The sequence below is a fragment of the Callorhinchus milii genome, unplaced genomic scaffold, assembly GCF_018977255.1.
Source record: "Callorhinchus milii isolate IMCB2004 unplaced genomic scaffold, IMCB_Cmil_1.0 Scaffold1, whole genome shotgun sequence".
Classification (NCBI taxonomy): Eukaryota; Metazoa; Chordata; class Chondrichthyes; order Chimaeriformes; family Callorhinchidae; genus Callorhinchus; species Callorhinchus milii.
Window position 1 is genome coordinate 80,266,973 of NW_024704742.1, and position 10,046 is coordinate 80,277,018.

The window sequence follows — 10,046 nt, forward strand, 5'->3', positions numbered from 1 at the left end:
AAACCTGGGAACTACAGGCCAGTCAGCCTAACATCAGTAGTGGGGAAACTCCTGGAGACTATAATCCGGGACAGAATAAATCTTCACTTAGAAGAATATGGGTTAATTAGGGGCAGCCAACATGGATTTGTTAAAAGCAGATTTTGTCTAACAAATCTATTAGAATTTTTCAATGAGGTAACGGAGAGGGTGGATAAAGGTAGTGGAGTTGATGTAGTTTATATGGACTTTCAAAAGGCATTTGACAAAGTGCCACATGAAAGACTTGTAAGAAAGATAGAACACCATGGTATAAAAGGGACAGTGGCAGCGTGGATCCAGAACTGGCTGGGAGACAGAAAGCAGAGAGTTGTGGTGAATGGCTGCTTTTCTGACTGGAGGGAAGAGTACAGTGGAGTCCCCCAGGGATCGGTATTAGGACCACTGCTTTTAATATACATAAATGATCTGGACTTGGGTATAGCAAGCACCATTTCCAAGGTAGTGGATGACACAAAGTTAGATAGGGTGGTAAACAGTGAGAAGGATAGAAGTCAACTGCAGAAAAAACAACAACAACAAGATTCCATTTATAGAGCGCCTTTCAGGTCGGGAGGACGTCCCAAGGCTCTGGACAGTTGAGTCACGACCCAAGCAGGGTGGAAATGGTTAGGGTGAGGGAAGGGAAGGGAGGGAGCGAGGAGGGGGTAGAGAGTCGAGAGGGGAGCTGAAGGCACGGTTGAAGAGAAAAGTCTTGAGACCGACCTTGAAGGAGGAAAGGGAGGAGGCGGTGAAGGCACTGGGGGATAGAGAGTTCCAGAGCCTCGGGGCTGAGAGGTTGAAGGCCCGGCCACCGATGGTAGGGCGGTTGGGGCGGGGGATGTGGAGCAGACTGGAGCCAGAGGAACGGAGGGTACGGGCAGGTAAATAGGGGATAGTAGGTCGGAGAGGTAGGAGGGAGCAAGGCCATGAATGACCTTGTAGGTGTGGATGAGGATCTTAAATTCGATCCTCTGGGGGATGGGGAGCCAGTGGAGGCGAGCGAGGGTGGGAGTGATGTGGTCGCAAAGCCTGGTGCGGTCGACCATGCTATCCTCCTCCACCGCTTGTCCTCCCACCTAAACCTTCAAGGCCCTGTCCTTGAGTGGTTTAGGTCGTACCTCTCTCACCGTCTTCACTTTGTCTCCACAAATGGCTTTTCCTCCAGTCCCCGCACTGTCTCGTGCGGTGTCCCTCAAGGCTCTGTCCTCGGTCCCCTCCTTTTCACCCTCTATATGCTCCCCCTTGGTGACATCATCCGCAGACATGGGGTTAACTTCCACATGTATGCGGATGACACCCAACTCTACCTTTCCTCCTCTACCCTCAACTCCACGACCACCGATGTCCTGACAGCCTGCCTGTCCGACATCGAGTCCTGGACGAGAGACAACTTTCTTCAGCTCAACGTGCGCAAAACTGAGGCCCTCCTGATTGGCTCACGTCAGCGCCTCCGCACCTCAGGCGCTGACAGCATCAGCATCCAAGGCTGCACTCTCCACCTCTCAAAGCCAGTCAGGAACCTCGGGTTCTGTTCGACCCTGAGCTGTCCTTTCTCCCCCATATCCGCGCCACAACTGGCACCGCCTTCCATCACCTCCGGAATGTCGCCAGACTACGGCACTACCTCACCCCTCACGCTGCTGAAACTCTGGTCCACGCCTTTATCACCTCAAGGCTGGACTATGGGAACTCTCTCCTCGCCGGCCTTCCCGCCACCTCCCTCCACAAGCTGCAGGTCATTCAGAACTCTGCAGCTCGTGTACTGTCCCGCACCAGGCTTCGGGACCACATCACTCCCACCCTCGCTCGCCTCCACTGGCTCCCCATCCCCCAGAGGATCGAATTCAAGATCCTCACCCTCACCTACAAGGCCATTCACGGCCTCGCTCCCTCCTACCTCTCTGACCTACTATCCCCCTACCTACCTGCCCGTACCCTCCGTTCCTCTGGCTCCGGTCTGCTCCACATCCCCCGCCCCAACCGCCCTACTATCGGTGGCCGGGCCTTCAGCCTCTCAGCCCCGAGGCTCTGGAACTCTATCCCCCAGTGCCTTCGCCGCCTCCTCCCTTTCCTCCTTCAAGGCCGGTCTCAAGACCTTTCTCTTTGACCGAGCCTTTAGCTCCCCTCTCGACTCTCTACCCCCTCCTCGCTCCCTCCCTTCCCTCCCCTCACCCTGACCATTTCCCCCCTTCTCGGGTCCTGACCCAACTGTACAGCGCCTTGGGACGTCCTCCCGACGTGAAAGGCGCTCAATAAATGGAATCTTGTTGTTGTTGTTGTTGTTGCCTGGCATGGCATAGGGAGTGGTCCAGCATGTCTGTTTATATCTAAATATGTATTTATTTCTAAATGCCTCCTTACTAAAGTGTAAACCATGGTTTTCTAGGCACTATAAATCAGACAATGTGTATAAATAAATCAACCTGAGTAAAAAGTACAAAGCTAAAACTAAGAGAGAAATCTGGGAGCTACAGCTTAGTGTTCAAAAATATGTAATTTTAATATTAACAGTGGAAGGTAGCACTATATTCGTCAATGTCATAAAACGATTGGCAACTGTTGAGCTGAAAATCTGCATGTTGCTGATTATCACTCCTGTTTCGTGTTCTAGACCAAAATATCGTTACCTCCATCCAACAACTGGTAAATTGTATTTTGTCATGTGTTATGAGATCCCAGATAACTCCTATATATACCTATTCTTGTTGGATAACATAATAATCATGTGTCGGGCTGTTTTTTTTCAATACGCAAAGTGCAAGAGTGCATAAAAGTGCATAAAGGTCATTTCTGTAACATGTGCGCTCAAGATAAAGAATTTGCTCTTTTTACATTCATGAAAGATGAAAGTTACCTGAAATATTGCTGCTTCAAATTAAGACGAGAAAGTGGGATGACGGGAAATAATTTAAAAAGATTTGGAAAACAGTAAAAAGGAAATGTGGATCAGATGTCAACATATTTTAATATACCTAGAGTGATGAATTCTTGGCATAATCTGCTGAGCAAGGCAACAGAGGCATTAACTTCAGGGTAACTCAATTAGGTGGCGTGATGGGAGAGTCAATGTAGCAGAGAGATAAGGTTCGGTGGTCTGTATCACTTATTTTCATGCATGAATTTTCATGTTCTTATGATAATAATGACATTTCCAGACTGTGTGGTGAGGTAGGTAATAATCTTACTGAAGGCCAATGTACTATCAAACTCTCCCACTCTATCTCTGTTCTTTTTCTTCCCTCCACCCACACAAACACATACACACACCATCTCAAAATTCTGATAATTAGTTAAACAGAAATACAGACACAGAAATACAGTTGTGCAGAACTGTGCTTCCCCCAGTGTGGTTTAATTGTTGAGATGGTGGAGAAAATAGAAATAGCAGAGAGAGAGAGTAGTCTTCTGAGTTGTGTCTGACTGACTCTGCAGGTCCCTGGATGTGTCTGGCTGAGCCTCTGTGGGTCCCCAACTATGTCTGTCTGGTGCTGATCAGCCAGGCACCAGGAGTTTTGTTTGGCTGCAATTCAATATCATGGAAATGTAAGCTGAGATCAGCGCCAGTGTAGAGTTTTCGAGGGTAAGCTTGAGGCACATGGTGGATTCTGCAGGATTTACAATTTATATTCCTTTTGCTAATCTTGCAAATTAAACCCCACTGTGACTTAATTTTAAAACCGGCATGAGGAGAGACCCTTTTACATTAATTCATTTTATGATCTCATTTCTGATCTGAAACAACTGCAATAATAAGAAACTAGGCTGTGCGGTGTGTACACGAAACCATCCATAATTTAGAATAGATCAGAGGTCAACTGAATGACGAACATAGCAAATTCTTTGAGATCTGAACCTGGAAAATATGGGGAAATATGACAGCATAGACATTGCCCAATATATCGGTCACTATCAACACAAGTGCTTTTTGTGTTATTTACCAAGTTGCAAATGACATACATAACACAATTATAATAACATTACTGGCCGAGCAAATCCCAAATCCTACCCAGTCACTATAACACCCAATTAGACACAAACACAATTAGCATAGTGATAGTCTAAATATCATTATGCACATTATCATTGTAAGACTATGTTAAGATATGCCAACAGCAAGCATTAATAACCAGATTGGCTACGAGCAGTCAATTAAAATGCCGGAACTTCAATCGCAATCTGTTTCTTGTCTGAAAGTCGGGTTCTGTGAATCTGAATCTGTACTACAAGTCCAAGCAGAGAAACAGCTGTTAGACGTTTACCAGAGACCCAGATGCATACTTGATGGCAAGTCCAATTTGTAATATAATAATAATAATCCTTGCATTTGATATAGCGCTTTTCACGTCTTCTAAACGTCTCAAAGTGCTTCACAGACTATACTGTAAAGTGAATTGACTGTATATTTGTGGGTGAAATGCGGCAGCCAAATTACGCACAACAATTTAATAGTGTTTTTTTTTCTTGAGGGATTATTAATAGGTGTGTGGAGTAAGGAAACTTGCCCAAGGTTTCGCCCTGCCGGGAATCAAACCCAGGTCTCTCGCTTGATAGGTGAGTGCTCTAACCACTGAGCTACAGGACTCCACAATATTTCTTACCACAGCATTTATTTTCCTCACAGAGATGAAGTTGGCTGTTGAGTGGTTTCATCAGTGTTTAGTGACAGGTTCTGAATGTTCATCATTTATTTCTCTTTTATATTGTGCTTACGATAGCACAAAAGGTGGTTGTTTGAATCTTGAGCCTCTGTATTTTCTTGGGAACTTGTGGAAAAATAACATTCATGTGCGTGTGAAAGTCTGACGTCAATAGGTAACAACAACTTATAACAATAATAATAATCTTTGCATTTAGTATGGCACTTTATCATGTCATTGAGAGATCTCAAAGCGCTTCACAGAATATACTGTAAAGTGAATTGACTGTGTATTTTGTGAGCGAATCTTATACAGTGCAATTCACATTGGCTAACGTCTTGCAGTGCTTTACAAGGATAGATACATAGCAACAGGAGTAAGCCATTCGGCCCCTCAAGGTTGTTCCGTCATTCTATAAGATCATGGCTGATCTGTACCTTTCATAGTCCAATTACCCGCCCTTGATCCCTTAATACCCTGACCTAACAAATAGTTACCTCTCAGTCTTGAAGATGTAAATGGATCAAGATGGGATTGGAAACTGCATAAAGGATAGAGGGGAGGGGAGGTGCGAATACGCTTGATGCAGGACTTAATCAGAGAGGGGGAGCATGATGGAGTAGTAGAAAGAGGGAGTTCCAGAAATTACGTGCTGAAGTATTAGAAATGTATATTTGCTATATACTCTCCCCAAATAATGGTAGTGGATGATTTACTGCAAAGTGTAGTGACTGTGTATTTCGTAGGCAAACAATATATCATTTGTATGTTGTATGCTTTTAATATAAAACAATATCGGTTGTTCTAGCTATTTGGATGGTAACCCCATTAACTGCTGCTGTCACCATATTGGTAGAGATAACTATTTTTTGCAGTAACGGAAAAATGGTGATGTGACCATCACATTTACTCTCAATATGACTGAAATCCAAGGGAAACATTGAAGCTTTTACGGCTTCACTGTTCCAATAAGAAAAGAAATGTGGCTATTGTTACAGCTCTTTTTTTTGTCAGTGTTTAAGAGCTGGTTGAACTGCACAGTAATGTTGGTCTGTGTGGTTGGTGTAATACCCCAATCAATCTCTAATCTGCATTATGCATAATGCATAAACATTTGCAGTTAATATTCTGTCAAAGTGTGAGTTCTGAAAGAATTAGAATCCTTTGTGAGAAATAAAACGGCTTGAGAGAAATACAATAGAAGCAGTATATAGTATAAACAATTCAATAAGAAAATTCCCCCAAGTTGATGCATATTTTCATGAGTTCCAATTTGTACTTTGTGTTGTAAAGTAACTGCAGAACCAGTCATTTTTAAAGTCTGCTTTCAATAATTGTATTTGTGTATGCCCAGCATATTGTGTATAATGGAAATCCACAGAATGTGTTTTCCTCAGAGCAAGCCTTCAGTCCAAACACTTTATTCTCAAATATTCTCAACTGTTAATAACTGAATATGTCAAAACATTCTTCATGTGTCATAGATCTCTGCAGTAACCTTAGGGAGCTTCTGATAGTTTGTTACCACGTATTAAGGCACTTAAGGTGCGCAGATAATACTGTGAAAGTGTGCCAGCCTGGTTCAGTTGGTTGGATCAATTGTCTCTGATCAGCAGATTGTGGGTTCCATGTCAGGACTTTTAACTCATGAAATTTAGGCTGACATTCCAGTGCACTGCTGGGGAGTGCTATATTACAATAGAATACATTAGAATATACAGCACAGAAACAGGCAATTCGCCCCAACTGGTCTATGCCGGTGTTTATGCTGCACATTCGCCTCCTCCTGCCCTTCCTCAACTAAGCCTTCAAGCATAACCTTCTATTCCTTTCCCTCATGTACCTATCTAGCTTCCCCTTAAATACATCTATGCTATTTGCCTCAACAACTCCTTGTGTTAGCATGTTCCACATTCCCACTACGCTCTGTGTGAAGAAATTTCTTCTAACTTCCCTATTTGATCTATTTGTGACTATTTTATATTAATGGCCCTGGTTTTGGTTTCCCCCACAAGTGCAAAAATCTTCCCTATGTCTACCCTATTAAAACCTTTCATAAATTTAAAGATCTCTATCAGGTCACCCATTACCCTCCTCTTTTCAAGAGAAAGTAATCCAAGTATGTTCAGCCTTTCCTGATAGGTATACCCCCTCAGTTCTGGGATCATCTGGGATATTGTTGTAGATGCCGTCCTTCACTTGAATTACTAAACTGAAGTCCTGTCTGTGTCTTTTCAGATCATTGTTAAAAATTCCATGACACTATTCAAAAAGAGAAGCGAGTTTCTCCCAGTGTCCTAGCAAAGATACCCCCAAAATATTGGTCATTCACTATATGTGGGATATTGCTGTGAGCAAATTAAATGCCATATTCACACACAAAATACCTATTGCATTTTCTAGCATGTCATCCCACTAACGGACAGTCAAATAGCAACAGTCAGCTTTGAACCCTGCCATTGTGATAGACTGGGGAGGGAGCAGTCCCATTCACAGCTTTATCAACAAGCCTGGTTGACTGTATTTATCAACACGGTGATAATTTTCACTTTACTCATCATAATTTTCACCATCATAAGTTTCACCCAAATTGCTCTTCATTTGCAATTCCTTTCACTCTTGCTTACATTCTGAATGGTGAGTTAAGATGTTAGGCTTCATTACATGATAAAGGGACTATTATACACTTATCATTACTAAGGAAACTTAGGACAAGCAATCTTTCACTTCATGTTTAGAACAGATTTCTTATTATGGACCACACATAAAGTAGATTATCAATTAGTGTAGAGGGAACCACTAAACATGCACACTCGGCCTGTTTCGAAGGACTCTGTGTTGATAATGATGACTTAGGAACCTGAATCTACAGTGAAATTTGAAATCAACCTACTTGTTAAAGATGAAAGGCATTATTATACAAGGTAATATGACATGTTTCACAAGCATTTGGTAACATCTGGATGGCTGGAGAGAGAATGCAATGGAGATTAGAGAAATGACAATAAAAATAGTAATCCTTGCATTTGATATCAACGACAACAATAACTTGCAATTATATGGCAGCCCTCATGCAGGGTGGTGTTCCCGGGCATGTGACAGTGGTGAAGTATTATGCCAAGCTGATAATATATATGATATAGTGATCCTGCTTGCTCAGGAGGAAATCCTAAAGTGCTTTACAGGACTTCCTGTGAAGTAGAGTGACTGTGTATTTCTGTACTAATGCTGCAGCCCAATTGAGCACAGAAAAGACCCACAAAACAGCTTGGAAACAAATTACTAATTTTATTTTGGAGGTTTGTGCCAGGTGAATCTCACTTCTCTTTTTGAATAGTGCCACAGGATCTTTAAAGTCCAAATGAACAGGCAGATAGGACCTTGGTTTAACACTTTATTCAAAGGTTGGCATCTTTGACAAAGCATTCCCACCACTAGCATTGGAATGTCAGCTTAGACAATGTGAGTTCAAGTTTAGCGGTGGAGCTTGTTAACCATTTGACTCAGAGGCGAGAGTGTTACCAACTGAGCCAGTTTGAAAGACAGAAAAAGGGAGTGTGCAAAGCTCAACAATAAATGGATGAAGAAATGCCTACCTGAGCCATTCTATCAAAATGGTAACACTTTCAAAGTTGGTTTCCCCTTCGATGGAGCTTTTACCAAAGACAATTGTTGTGATAGTAGAAAGCAGTTCTCCATAACAATATTAAAAACAAATATCTTTCATTTTAAATTGAACCTGTCACATCAAACTTTTCAAAACACTTTTCACAGGCAATTGCAGTCAAGTTTAGTAACTTAATTTGTATGTGCAAGCAAAAGCAAGGACCCTCATGCAGTCATGAACAAGAACCCCCATAAAGTCATTGATTTATCTGGCAGATTGGTGGCCAATAAGAGCCTCCTTTCTCTTTCTGTAGTGTCATGGGATTTTTAACATCCACCAAAGCAAGCATACAAGCCTTGTTTTTTTTAATCAGGGGAGCACATCTAATAATGCAACACTCACTCAGCATTGCACTGGACTGGCACCTTAGATTGTTAGATCAAGTCCCAGTATAAGACTTGAACCCACAGATCACAAGGTCACACAATAGAAAGATCACAAAATGGAAATAAGGGAGTGAGGATATTCTGTAAGGATTAGATCATATGGTCTATAGTGCCTTCTTTATCTGAGCTAGTCTTTAGTTAATAAATTAGCTAACAGAAATCTGTGTGAGCAGCAATAGAGTTCTAATTGAATTTTTATGAACTACTCATCATAAGATCGTAAGATTGGTCTGGAGGAAGAAGACTCATCGGCCTATCTTATCCCAGTCCTCCAGAACACACACCCTACCATCACCAGTTACAGCATCAAGCTGCTTATTAAAAGGTCCTATGTCCTGGTCTTAGCCATGCTTCCTGGCAACCTATTCCAGTCATTAATTACCATCTGGGTAAAGAAAAACATCCCAAAAATTGTCCTTCACAACTCTAAACCTGTGTTCTCTTGTTCTACTCTATTGTTGCATCCTAAATTATTGTTCTTTTTTTTATTACTATTTATAATTGCATACACTCCTATGATTGTATAAACTCCCCTATCAGTTCTCTTTCTCAAGATTGAAGAACGCCAGCTTGATTAATTATTGTTCATAGGTGACTCTTTTAACCCTGGGATCATCCTCTCTACTCTCCTCTCCACTGCATCCATCTAATGGTGTGGGCAACCCGCTGATGCCTTGGTGACCAGAACTGTACGTAGTCCTTTAGGTGTGGTCTGATCAAAGCACTATCTTCAAAAATATTAAAAAAATAATAATAATAAATTGTTCTCTCAATCCACGACTGTTTGTTGGACACTGTTGTGCGCAATTGGCTGCTGCATTTCACCCACAAATATACAGCCAATTAAATTTACAGTATATTCTGTGAAGTGCTTTGAAACGTCTAGATGTGATAATGCACTATATCAAATGCAAGGATTATTATTACTATTATATAGCCTGAGTATGATGTCTATGGATCCAAACTCAACTGATTTAACAATATAGCTCAGCATGCTGTTTGTCTTCTTACATTTCTTCCCAGGATTTGAGAGGCTCCATGACACCCAAAGGTGACTCTGTACCCTTCAGATATGCCGACTACTATCACTAGAGGAAGTTACTGCCACTATCTGAGGAGGGTCTGCATTCCCACTCCGTAGGCAACAGCCACCAGCACAGCTGCAACTAGGGTGAGCTGCCAATCAACTGTGACTGGGCAGCAATAGGTTCATGTTTCCCACTTCAACCTTCTTTGATGATTGGGAATGTTTTTGGGAACCAGTTCTATTTAAAACAACTGTGAAGTAGACAGTAAATTAAATGCAGAATTTATCTCACTTGCTTGATGCCTTCC

General features: G+C 42.2%; 1 non-coding gene across 1 annotated transcript; it reads right to left on the bottom strand.

Annotated features, from left to right (window-relative positions):
* Positions 1–4,531: 4,531 nt before the first annotated feature.
* Positions 4,532–4,603, bottom strand: trnad-auc. The gene has a single exon. It is a non-coding gene; the product is annotated as a tRNA-Asp (tRNA).
* Positions 4,604–10,046: the final 5,443 nt, after the last annotated feature.